This window comes from Geotrypetes seraphini, chromosome 14 (genome assembly GCF_902459505.1).
Source record: "Geotrypetes seraphini chromosome 14, aGeoSer1.1, whole genome shotgun sequence".
NCBI lineage: Eukaryota > Metazoa > Chordata > Amphibia > Gymnophiona > Dermophiidae > Geotrypetes > Geotrypetes seraphini.
Window position 1 is genome coordinate 71,774,831 of NC_047097.1, and position 12,363 is coordinate 71,787,193.

General features: G+C 41.6%; 1 protein-coding gene across 4 annotated transcripts in view; it reads left to right on the forward strand.

The window, feature by feature from the left end:
* Positions 1 to 7,346: 7,346 nt before the first annotated feature.
* LRRK1 (leucine rich repeat kinase 1) overlaps positions 7,347 to 12,363 on the forward strand; it is a 149,377-nt gene continuing 144,360 nt past the window's right edge. For 2 of the 4 annotated variants that reach the window (XM_033919980.1, XM_033919977.1), the window contains exon 1: positions 7,619 to 7,903. The gene's annotated coding sequence lies outside the window, so the exon portion shown is untranslated. The other 2 variants (XM_033919979.1, XM_033919978.1) reach the window with 2 other exon arrangements.

The following is a 12,363-nucleotide window of genomic DNA, read 5'->3' on the forward strand; positions in this document are numbered from 1 at the left end:
AATGTTGGGCATCCATATCCAGATGCTGACTGCAGTCATTTTAGAGCAGTGGTCTCAAACTCAAACCCTTAGTGGGGCCACATTTTGGATTTGTAGGTACTTGAATCCCACTGCTGCTCCTTGTGACTTTGGGCAAATCACTTCACTCTCCATTGGCTCAAGTACATAAGTAGATCATAAGCTTTTTAATAAAGGGGTAATATGAAATGTTCTAATCTAATCTAATCTAATCTTTGGTTTATATTCCGGGTCATCTCCCAGTGGAGCTCGACTCGGTTCACATATAATTAAGACTAGAGTACATAGCAGAAAACATAGGAGAAGGAAGAATGAATTAAAAACTAAAGTACATAAGAAAAATAACTATAATATTATCATTTCGTTGAGGCTGTAGTTAAACCATTTAAAAATTGCGAGAACAACAAAGTTTTCAGGAATTTACGAAATAATTGCAGCTGGCCTAAAAGCCTAATGGAGTCGGGAAGTTCATTCCAGATCTCTACAAACCTGAAAACAAAAGATCGACTGAGCTTCCCAGCAGACTTAATTCCCTTAAAGGAAGGGAAGGCTAACGTATATCTTGGTGTGTTTCTCAAATGGCAAAGTCTAAGGGTATTCCAACATAAGGGGACAAAGGGATCAAATATTCCATAGAGAAGCTTTTTAAACTGGAACCTAAAGTGAAGCTTTATCAACAAAGGGGAAACATGATCATACTTTCGTTTCCCAAAAATGAACTTAGCTGCAGTATTCTGAATTAACTGATGTCATTACCCCACTAATCGATCTGGCTGCAGAGTTCATCAGAACCTGTAGAACTCTCAACTTTGCTTTGGTTAATCCCAGAAACAGCAAATTACATTAGTCTCTAGCCTACTCAAGAACAGCGACTGTACCACCGTTCTAAAATCATAAGTTGGTAGGAGAGGTTTCAATCTATATAGTAGATCTACACCAGTGGTCTCAAACTCAAACCCTTTGCAGGGCCACATTTTGGATTTGTAGGTACTTGGAGGGCCTCAGAAAAAAAATAGTTAATGTCTTATTAAAGAAATGACAGTTTTGCATGAGGTAAAACTCTTTATAGTTTATAAATATTTCCTTTTGGCTAAGTCTTAATAATAATATTGTAATTTATAGCTAAAGAGACATATGATCAAGAAACTGTTTTATTTTACTTTTGTGATTATGATAAACAGACCGAGGGCCTAAAATAGTACCTGGCGGGCCGCTTGTGGCCCCCAGGCCACGAGTTTGAGACCACTGATCTACACTATCACCTCTATGCTGATGACTCACAGATCTCTCTCTCTCGACAGACATTCAATCCCAGGTTTCAACCTGCTTGTCCAACATTGCTACCTGGATGTCTTGTTGCCATCTAAAATTAAACATGGCCAAGACTGAGCTCCTTATCTTTCCACCTACTGTAAACCTGTCTCTCCTCTTCCCCCCATTCTCTATTTCTGTAAACAACACCCTCATCCTCCCTCTCGTCAGCTCGCAACCTTCTAAACCCCAGTATCTGTCTTCTCATTCCCTCTGTAATTCACTTACCTGAGCACTGTGTATAGATGTGCCTTCTTCTCCAGTTTGTCTGTCTTGACTAGATTGTAAGCTCTTTTGAGCAGGGACTGTCTCTTCTATGTTTTGATGTACAGCACTGTGTATGTCTAGTACCACTATAGAAATGATTAGTAGTAATATTAATACTATAGACACAGATATGTAGCCATCTTCATGAATAGACACCAACATTTCAAAATGATTGGGCAGGCCAGACACAAGGCATGATGGCACAATTTGCCCCCCACCCATAACAACAGTGCCATAGCCCGAGGGCTAATTTTGTGTGGGCATGAAATTCTCTCCACTCCCACACCCTTCCCAGTCTACAGTCTCTCCCTCGATAGTGAGTGGCATCTCTCCCAGTTTTTCAACACCCCCCCCTAGTGTACCTTTAAAATACTTTTATTCATTTCTGGAGAACATTGATGGCGAGTAGTGACTCACTTGTGCTGTTTGCTTGCATCAGTCCCAGAACCTTCCCTTTGACACAACTTCCTGTTTCCACCTCATTGGAGTTGCATTAAAGGGAAGGTTCTGGGGCTGGCATGAACAGCATGTGTAAGTCACTGCCAGCAACATGAATGGTGTGTGTGTGTGGGGGGGGGGGGTTGAAAGGATATGAGGGATTTCAGATTGCCATTGAGGGGAGGAGAGAGAGATGGTGGGAATCTTCAGCTAGCAGGGCTTGGGGATCCCTGCAAGCCACAAGTATGCACCACTATTCCCTGGATACAAATAAAGGCACTTGCTCAATGGTGGGGGTCCTCAGCATCCACCGTAGCTATACCATACAAGTTTTGACAAGGATTCAATGTAGTTTACAAGAAGATTTCTAATTAGTGGTCATGAATATTGAATTACAAGTCTGAAGAAGTAGAGATGTCTTTGCATTAGAGCTGTTCTAATCATGTGCACATGATGTGATATACCTGTGTGTGTGATTTGAGCCACTTTAAGTGGGAGGATAGGTGGGGATGGCCTAATTTATTCCTCAGTTAGAATACACATTTTTCTGGATATCTCTTGTTTCATGAGTAAATCAAGGAAAATTTTTGTTGTTTACCTGCAATTACATTAGTTTCTTTTCCAGAGATTAAAAAAATAAAAAATTTGACATCGATATGTGAACATTTCTTAAGAAAGAACTGAATATTTCATGGGGTGTCCTAATTTTCTCACATGACTGTATGTCCCTACACAACATGGCACCCAGCTACATATCCCAAACAGACCCAGGAGGAAACACGTCTGCAAATACCTCCAACTCCAGAGCACCAGATGCCATTCCTACCAAGTTATTGAAATCAACTGCCTCCTCATATCAGATCCCTCAAAGGGCTTTTGAACTTCAGGAAAGCAATAAAAACTTACCTCTTCCCATAAATCCAGTCACTCCATTCTAATGTATGCTGAACTAGATCCACTCTGGTTGTTAACTGAAGATGGAAACAACCATATGTTAACTTAAAGACCAAACTGTATGCTAAACATTACTGTACAAATGTAAATTCATAATTTGTCTGTCTATGCTTTATATATTTCAACCTTGTTACCCATTCTGAGCTTGTTAGGGAGGATGGGATATAAAACTAACCAAATAAATAAATTCTGAGGGGAATAGACTTAGTAGATAAGGACAGGTTGTTAACCCTCTCCAAGGTAAAGAGAACGAGAGGGCATTGAAATTGAAAGGGGATAGATTTCGTACAAACGTAAGGAAGTTCTTCTTCACCCAGAGAGTGGTGGAAACCTGGAACGCTCTTCCGGAGTCTGTCATAGGGGAAAACACCCTCCAGGGATTCAAGACAAAGTTAGACAAGTTCCTGCTGAACCGGAACGTACGCAAGTAGGACTAGTCTCAGGGTACTGGTCTTTGACCAGAAGGCTGCTGGGCACAATGGACCACTGGTCTGACCCAGCAGCGGCAATTCTTATGTTAATAAAATTAATATATTATCAGTGTGTTCCCTGCATTGGAAGCTGATGAAGATTCACACGTCTTCTATGAGATGCTACAGTAAGCAACCTGCTGATAATTTGCATATTGTGAGAATTAGACCACAGCAAGAGGGTGTTCAGGGGCTTAAATGCTAGAAACCCAATAGAGACACCTAACTTTAAAACTGCTTTTCAAGTTTTTGAAAGCAACAAGGAATAAAGCCACAGGAGGTAATATAGGTCTGTTTCAGTGAAAAGGAGACATGGGCAAAGGGTGCAGACTCAGGAATAATCACAGGAAATATTTTTCTACATGAATGATGATCCTCTGACCCCAGTGACCCAACCTCATCCCCGACTTCATGGCCTCAGACAGTCCTTCCATCACTCGTGGAAGCATTTCCTGGGATCCTTTTGAACCTTACACTGTCCATCTCTTTCTAAGGCAAAATGTCTTGTGCCTCAATAGAATAAACACTGGAATCAAAAGTTTGACCAGCCATCAAACCGGAATTCCAATCACTGGACCAATAGAAGCCTTTTGAAACTTCCATACTACTCAGTCTGGGAGCCCATCCTGAGAAACGTCCCCTACTGCTGGGCCAAAAATGCTAGCTTGAGGGAAGGTGTGGCTCACTGGTAGAGCTGCTGCCTCTGCACCCAGAGGATGTAAGATCAAATCCTCCTGGGCAAGTCACTCAATTCTCCAGTACCCATCACCTTAAATGTCAGCCTTGAATGCCAAAGCCATAAAGAGGATATATAGAGGTCCCCTAGCTTGGGATTCCCTTCAGAGCACAGATCATGGGTTGCCTCACCCAACTCAGGTCAGACTTACTGCTTCCACTGACCACAGGGATCACTCCAATGAAGTCTACCCTTTGCGATACCATCAAGGTGTCTTTACATTCAGGTACTGTACTCTACACAAGCATAAACATAATAACCTGCTGGAGATTGAGACTGTTTACTGATTGCATAGGACATTTATATAGTAACATCACAAAGTCAGAGGTTCTCAGTCTCCATCTGCTGGCAGAACAGCATATACCTATGGTTCTAGTCTGGTCTGGAGGGACACTAAGAAGCAAATTGGCAGCAACAGGCACCTTATTGCCACCTAACTTAATAATTTTAATTGGTTCAATAGCACAGTAATTGACTGCACCAATTAAAAAACAATTAAAAACAGAGGTATCTTTAGGTGCCTCCAAAAACAGCACCTTTGTTCTGACTAAAGAGGTGCGTAAGGGCACCTCCTGTCACTATAGGCATGGTTAATGCCAGATGTGGTCTTAGGCGCCTCTATAGATCTGATTCTTGTAGAAGGTAGGTACCGGAAATGTAGGCTTTTAAAACCATGGCATACATTTCTAGTGCCTTTCACATAGCTGCGCTTCTTCAAACGGCACCAATACATGGTGGCCATATTGTAGGTGCCCGCCAATAATGGCACTGTTCGCAGAATCTGCCCCTAAGTAAATAAGGGTGACTAGCAAGGAAAAATGTACATGGAGTCAGAAAGGGTGCAGGAGAATGACCTCAGCTACAGCAGAAGTGGGTAAGGAAGTCATAAGAACATACGAATAGCCTTACTGGGTCAGACCAATGGTCCATCTAACCCAGTATCCCGTCTTCATGGAGGCCAATCCAGGTCACTAGTACCTGGCAAAAAAAACAAATAATAGCAGCATTCCATGCCACTGATTCAGGGTAAGCAGTTGCTTCCCCCATGTCTGTGTCAACAGCAGACTATGGACTTTTCCTCCAGGAACTTGTCCAAACTTTTTTTGTTAAACCAGCTACATTAAACGTTCTTACCACGTTCTCTGGTAACGCATTCCAGGGCTTAACTATTCTCTGAGTGAAAAAATATTTCCTCCTATTGGTTTTAAAAGTAACTTCATTGAGTAAAATATCCCTCTCGCTGGCAGTTATCTGAATTAGCTTTCCGTCTTCCCTCCTCCTTGCTGACATTGTCTTTTACACCTAAACATATAGTTGCTCTAGTATTTATAGTATATTTACACAGCTTATAGCCTAAGTAGTTTTACATTCAGTTCTCAAGTATTTTTCTGTATTTGTATTTTTTCATGTTCCTGTCTTCCTCCCTTACATGAATCTGACATTGATCTTCCAGTTTCATTTTTTTTCTGCATTTCTCTCTTTGCCTTTTGATCGACTTATACAGTTAGATTTCATTCCTCTTTCTCTCCGTACTGTCTCCCTCTTTCCACCTTTCACATACATACCAGCTTGTCACTCTCCTTGACACTTATTTCCTCTATCCATCTTTTCTCCTCAGCCCCTGTCCCTCCCCTTTCCACTTACCTCCCCAGTTTTCCCATTGCCATCTTGTCTCTTTTTCCTTTCCCAGTCTCCTAGTCCCATTAATTTTCTAGCCCCTATTTCCACACTCCAGCCTCAGCTTTCTCTGCCATTAATCACTTTACCAACCTTGGGCTAGATTCAGTAAGCAAACCGATCGTGTACTGATCGGTTTGCACTCAGTTTCCGACTCTGGCTTGATTCACTAACCTTCCTCCAGACCACATCCCCACCTGATCTGATCTGCACATGCAAATGAGTAAAAAGGCATGTAAATTTCTTAACGTGTTGATTCATGACATAATTTCGTCAAAATCAACTGGCCTTTCCTGTCCAAAAAGTTACGACTGCTGAGGACCAGTCGTTTAAATCCTCGCCGACTATTTCTGCCTAGCAACTGACTCGTGCATGTTAAGAACCCCATTAAAAATATATATCTACTCCTCCAAAAATCCAAAATATATCTAAACTTTTAAATATATATAAACTTTCATGTACATAAGCGTTAGAAATATTTTTTTATTTTTTTTGGAATGCGCATAGCGAGTGTGGGAGTGAATCTCGGATTTGTAATGCGCATGGCGAGAAAATCGCATATTAACCCCGTGCTTTCCTTGCGCATTGTACATTTCAAATATCCATGCCAAATAACAAAAAAAAAAAAATAAATCCAAAATCAAATAGAACTTTTAAGGGCCAGCTATCCCTCCCCCCTTCCTTCCAGCTAGATTGTTGCATCCTAAAGAGCTAGCACATGCGTTATGTGCTTCAAAACCAACAAGGATACAGTGCGCATGCGCGTTGATCGATGTTTCTGCGCTTATAGCGGCGTGTTTACGATTGGATCATTTGCATGGACAAGCTTTACTGAATTGATTGGCTACAATGACTCGGAAACGGATAGATTTCGGGACTTTAGTGAATCCTGCCCTTAGTTACTTAACCCTCGTCACCTCCAGTCTCTTTCTCATGTCTTATCGCCTTGTCCCGACTCGTTTCCCTTTTGTTTTCCCATTTTCACCCTTTCTCGTGTCCTTCAAAGACCAGTCCCCTTTGTCTCTCACCTCTTAGCCCAGCATCCATTGCCCTTGCCCCTCCGCTCTTCTCCAGCCTACCCCTGGCTCATTTCTCGCTCCGCATAGTATCCTCTTCCCACTCTCCCAGCATCAGCCCCCCCTCAGGTCAGATCTTCCCTCAACTCGACCCCTAGGTCCAGCATCTGCCCGTCAGCTTTAGCATCAGACCCTCCATCTCCTGGACCCCTGACCAGCTGTCCCTCTGCCCTTGTCCCCCCCTCCCCAGTCAGCCTATCTCCCCACTCTCTACCCCTCTTTCCCTTCCCTGAACCCTTTTTCCACAGGGAGGTTTGAGGAGAGTGGGGAAGGGGAAAGAGACCTCACCAAGTGGGGAGAGGGGGAAGGAAAAGAATGGGGGTGGCTTTGCTATTGACGCCTCTCACGCTCTCTGGCTTCGAGGGGGGGGGGGAGGACTTGGCGCGTGACATCCGGGCCGCCGCTTCCCGCCTTTTGGAGGTGAGGAGGAAGTTTGTGGCCCTTTCGCTTCTCTTTCCCGCCTTCTCTCTCCTCAGCTCCCGTCTCGTCTCGCCCCGCCTTCCGCCCGCCCCACCGCACCCTCCGGGCCTGCGCTCGCCAAGGAGGCCGGGGAGCAGGTGAGGAGCTCGCGCCGGGCCCGACCCGCCACGGCTTTTGGACCCTCGAAAGAGGGCGACTCGCACTTGGCGCTCGGCAGCGTAGGAGGGGCGGGAGCGGGAGGGGGATTCTTCTGGAACGATTTCCTCGTCGTAAGTTAACGAGAAATGCAACAAACCCTGCGGCGACCCCCAGCGAGCGGCCTTTTGGCAGTCAATTGCGCTCGTTTCCCCGAAGCCGAAAAGTTGCCCCTGGACTGGTCTCAACCGGCAAAACTTCGCTTAGAAACCAGGATTAAAGAACAACTTTTTTTTTTTTTTTTTTTTCATTTCTTAAACTTGAAACCGGTCTCTCACCAATTGGGCCTCTGCCTCCCTTTTGCAACCGTCTTCCCTTCGAAATAAGAAGCCTAGATTTGGGTATTATTTTTCCTAAAGCTTTTTTTTTTTTTTCTCATAAATCTCATTCTTGATGTTTTAACTCTGTGTGTACTACTTTTTAAGTATCATCTGCTCCACTTAAAATGTTGGGTTTTTCTTCTTCTCATCCACTTTGAATGGGGAAAATGGTGGCATCTCAGATTATTGATTAGACTTTGTTGTAGGGACAGAGAATGTGCTCAGACTCTGCAGCAGAGTCATGTATAAGAAAAGGAACTAGGGAGGAGTCAAGTGCCTGCTCAGATTCTCCACCTCACCTTCAGTAATTGAATGTGCACATTTGGCCTCCTAGGCAGTAGCCTGGGGTGGCAGTTTCTGGAGACAGCAGAGAGCAGCTGCAGTCAAAGCAAAGCAACAGGTCCAGACAGCCTGAGAGAACCAGCATTTTGTAGTTTGTCCCACTGGGAATGTGGGACGTTTTCCCTTGCCCTGACGCAGCCCTTCGGCGAAACGCCAGCGAGGTGGTTTCCCTCTCCAGCCGCATACGGGGATCTGAGGCTTTTTCCTCCTTTAACAGTGCTGACGTACATTTTCAGACGGTGAACATTACGGTTCTTCAAATTTTGAGTTGGTTTAAAGATTATAAGTATTTCACAAGAGAGGTAGAATTGGTGGAAATTTCCTAATAGTCCCTGTTTCAGGAATATAGATGCGCAAATGAAAGTTTTAGCACTTTATGGTGTTCAGTTTTGGATTTTTACTAGACTTTTGGGAAGGGTGATCATGGGGTAATTACAATGTAGCTTAATTATCTAAATTGGGTGGGGGCAGAGGCCTGAAGGTTGTGTAGAAGGAGGTCAAAAGCCAAAGGTGCACTTATGACACCTAACACTTGCATCTTTCTGGGACTTGGGATCTATATGTGAGAAGTTGTAAGAGGAACCTGCCATTATTCTGCTCAGGATGAAGAAGAAATACAGGGATGTCCTGGAGAAATGTACAGGATGGGCCACGGAAAATTAGCCCGCCTCCGGCGATAGTATGACAAGATGAACAAGCAAGTGGATTGTTTTAATTCACTTACCCACAAGTTTTGTTCCTGGGTATTTGTCGCCGAAGGCCACCACCGGTATTAGAGGCGGGCTACTTTTCTGTGGCCCACTCTGTATTTATCTTTGACAAGAGAGCAAAATAAGCTAAAATCAAAGATGCCCATCTTCCAGTTTTTACAAAATGCTTTTGTGGAAGCTGTACATTTCTCTTTCCTTATTTTTCTTCTCTTTTTTCAAATTTATTTAACAAGGTCTTTTATTGAAATAAACAAAATACAAGACACTAAAAGAATGAGCAGAAAGACAATTGCCCACAGAAATATGAGGGCCAAACAAGGCAAAATAATACCAGTGTTTTCAAAGAAAAGGCAAACGGTATAACCGTGTTCTTGGAACATTCAGTTTTGAAAAAGCATATATTATAGGATAAAAGTTGTAAATGGCACCTACATTTCAGTGTGAAAACACTAAATTATAAGGATGCAGACGTAATAAATATGTCAACTGCCAACAGTTTTAATGTGCTTTAAAAATGCATCTTTTTATTAAATGTTTTGGAAATTAGATACCTTGTTGTCATATTCCTTTGTGTATCTTTTGTGAACCGCACAGAACTTAGCGGTATTCGTGGTATAGAAGCGAGTTTTATGTTAAGTTATACGTAATATAAATGTACTGCTGTGCAAGTATTGTTAGGACCACCATTCAGTCCTTACATAAATGAATGGTCTGAATGATGGTCCTAACAGTACTTGCAAAGGAGTACATTTATATTAAGGCAGTGATGTATTTATTACGTCTGCGTCCTTATAATTTAGTGTTTTCACACTGAAAGGAATCTGGAGTATATATGTATAAACGTAGGCTTATACAGCCTTTGTCTCCATTCAGACCACATAAATTTAGGCAATCTTGGGGTCAAGATTAGGGAGGGGTTAGAGTTTATGAACATGTTGTATAATGTTTGTATATAAAATAAGCTGGGAAATTTACATGTACTAAACAGCAGTTGTAAATGTGGAGTATGTGGAGTTTAAGTGGGATAATTTTCAAGGTGAAAATATATTCCCGTTTTCCTATACAAAATTGATGTAACTTCAACCTGTTAAAAAATGACCTCTTACTAACAGATTAGAATTAGGTTTAATGTTGAATAAATAATATTCTTTCGTTATAAAAGTGATAATCATATGGCTCCAAATTCTCATGTGTACTTTTCAGAAAATAGGCACGGTCACAAAATTACTTTTTTTTTTATACTTGAACAAAATTAATTTCCCCTTAAAGACAAGCATGCAACTGGGCATTCAGCTGTAGAATAGGGTCACTTACGTATGTAACTTACGCTGGCTTTTATCAAACCACGGTAGAGGAAGGTGCATTTGTGGGTTAGGGGGCGTGTCAAGCCCTTAGGTGCAGTGTTATAGAATACTGTCATTTAGGCACCAGCATTTACAACAGACTTGAGCTGGCTTAAGTGCTCTCGTCTAAAGCTAGGTTAGTGTTCTATAAAGGCAGCTCTGCGCTGAATTGCCACTGTAGAATCCTATTAATTAATCACATATCAAGCATAATCCAAAGTTCTTAGTGTGTTACAAAAACAACTTTCATAATTAACATACATAAATGAACATTAAAAAAACATAAAATCTTAGATAAATCAAATTAAATTACCAGCAGAGCATTCATTCTGAGTACCATCATTTATACAATTGTAAATAAACACAGATCATAAAGAAGCACCTTTATGCCCATGCAAACAGAATTAGGTCGACATTCTTGAATTTACCCATTTGTTTCTATTCAAGAACTTAATATACTGTGGTTCTCAGTAAATAAACAAAGAAAAGAAAGTAATGTAATGTAAATCCATAATTCAGCCAGAAAAAAATAGGATCAGAGTATGAAAAGGAGATGAGAGGGGAAAGGAGCAGGCAGTGATCCCAAGGTGGTCAATTAGAATTAAAATATGTCAGCTAGACTTTAAGGGGCCCGTTTACTAAGGTGCGCTAGCTGTTTTAGCGCACGCTAAACGCTAATGCATCCATAGAATATAAAGGACATGTTAGCATTTAGCGCATGCTAAAATCCAGAGCCTTAGTAAAAGGACCCCTAATTTCCCTAAGAGAATTTTGACCAGATGTCATAGATGTCTCACTTAAGTGGGAAGATGGCATGAATTGCCTCTTATACCAGGTTCTAGTTGAAAAAACTATTAAAGACTCTCTTAACTAAGTAGAATTTTATTTAGTGACCTTTGACGTCATACTGAGATTTTGCATTAAATAAGAGAGGTCCCTGCGACAGTGACAATTGAGCATTTTCCATTTGCAAAGCATAGGTTATATATAGTTTGCAACATTTTAGATAGTATGATCAGAATAACTGGGGACAAGGGAGGGGTGAGTTGACAGGGATGTGACCTATACATGACCTGAAAATTCTACATACTTAAATTCACAAGATTCAAGTTAGCCAGCGTTTTAAATTTGGGAGTGATACAGTAGTTTATTTGCCCCTTTTTTCTGAATAAATATTGAAACTGAAAGTAGAAAAGGGGAACTGTGTTTGTGCATGCGTGCGTGCGTTTGCCCTTCAATAAAAATATCTCCAAAATTTGGAAATGCAAGTTTAGAAAGTGGCTTTACCAGTCCTGTTGAGAGAGAGACTCTGCAATGAAGGTAAAAGGGTCTCATGGGCAATTTATTTTAGATTTTCTGGCAATTATTGCAGTTAACCTGAAGGTCATTACTGGTCAGGGAAAATGATGTACCGTAAGTCTTTCTCTTAGCAGTCTGAAAGGTCGCCCAGCTATGATCTTCAAAAATTAATAGGGAACAAAAATTGATTTCTAGAAGTCCTTTAATGTTACTTTAACTTGGACAGTTGTAACTCTTGATTTTCTTCCTCATTTACGTGCTGCTGTTTCAAGCTTGGTTGCAAAATAATTTAGTAGAAAATACAGTTGCTTAGAAAAGCCATAGCCATAGCCCCAGGTACGTTAGATAGATTGTGAGCCCACCGGGACAGAGAGGGAAAATGCTTGAGTACCTGATTGTAAAAACCGCTTAGATAACCTTGATAGGCGGTATATGAAATCCTAATAAACTTGAAACTTGAAAAGCCTCTCGTTAGGCATAATTTGTATTAAGTAAAACAAACAAACAAAAAAGATGATACCTTTTTGTTACACTAATTTGATATAGTGTTTGACTAGCTTTGGAAGGTATTTTGTCTTTCTTGGCTCTTTCGAGCAGGGACTGTTTCTTCTTCTTTGTGACTCTGTGCAGCGCTGCGTGTCTGGTAGTGCTACAGCAATAATTAATAGTAGTAATAGAAATCTTTCAATGTTGGCAGCCACAGTGTTTTGTACTGAAGTGAAATCACTTGCCGGAATCACCAGGGCTGGCTGTCAATAGCATACATCAAGGAGGCTCTGGATTTGGC